Below are 881 nucleotides of genomic sequence, written 5' to 3' on the forward strand. Positions count from 1 at the left end.
AAAATGGAAGCACTGTTGACTCACAGGGTGTACAAAAGTTGCAGTGCTATCTATAAAGCAACAAAAATTACATTTCCTACAAGGTCTAGTAATGGATTTAAACTTATATATATCATGATTATTTCCATTGGGGTAACATAAAATCCTATGAAGGTTCATAGGATTCTTATAAACAAACCTGGGCGTATCACCCACAATGTCACGAATCACCGGGTCAACAGTAAGAATACCCCAATGCTTAAAGTAGATATTTCTAATCTCATTAACATCCTGTGTATAATAGACAGAGACCCTAGTACTATCCTTGAGTTTCATCGTCCTCTGTACTACACTATCACTGTGTGTTGTTATAGCATCCCTACTCATAAAATACGATGCTGCCCGATCTCTCCTCAGTGCGTTCACTCCACTGAAGCCTTCTCCAATCTCTTCTATACTATAAGCCCTATCAAGCAATTGGTCATGGAGGTTTGTCAACTCATTATGAAAACCAAGTTCAGTAGGATTAAGGCGGGAAACCCGCAGCGCCTGTCCTCTCACTATATTCCTAAAAATAAAGTTAGGATGCATGCTGCCCCTGTGTAATAAAGAATTTCTGTAGCATGATTTACGATAGACCCCTATAATCAATAGTCCACATGGAAGTCTCTCAATAAATACATCCAAAAATAGAATTGATGCCAGTGAAGCACTCATGGTAAATTTTAGGTATGGTACCAGGGAATTAACCTGTCCTAAAAAATCATCCAGGTCCTGTTTATTTGCCGTCCACACCATAAAAAGGTCATCTACAAACCTTACATAAAACCTAACATGTTTCTTGAAGCTCTCCAGTTTAAATAGACTACACCTCTCCCAATCTGCCATCACTAGATTGGCGT

The sequence above is a fragment of the Protopterus annectens genome, chromosome 6.part0 (genome assembly GCF_019279795.1).
Source record: "Protopterus annectens isolate FY-2018-M chromosome 6.part0, PAN1.0, whole genome shotgun sequence".
NCBI classification, from domain to species: Eukaryota; Metazoa; Chordata; order Ceratodontiformes; family Protopteridae; genus Protopterus; species Protopterus annectens.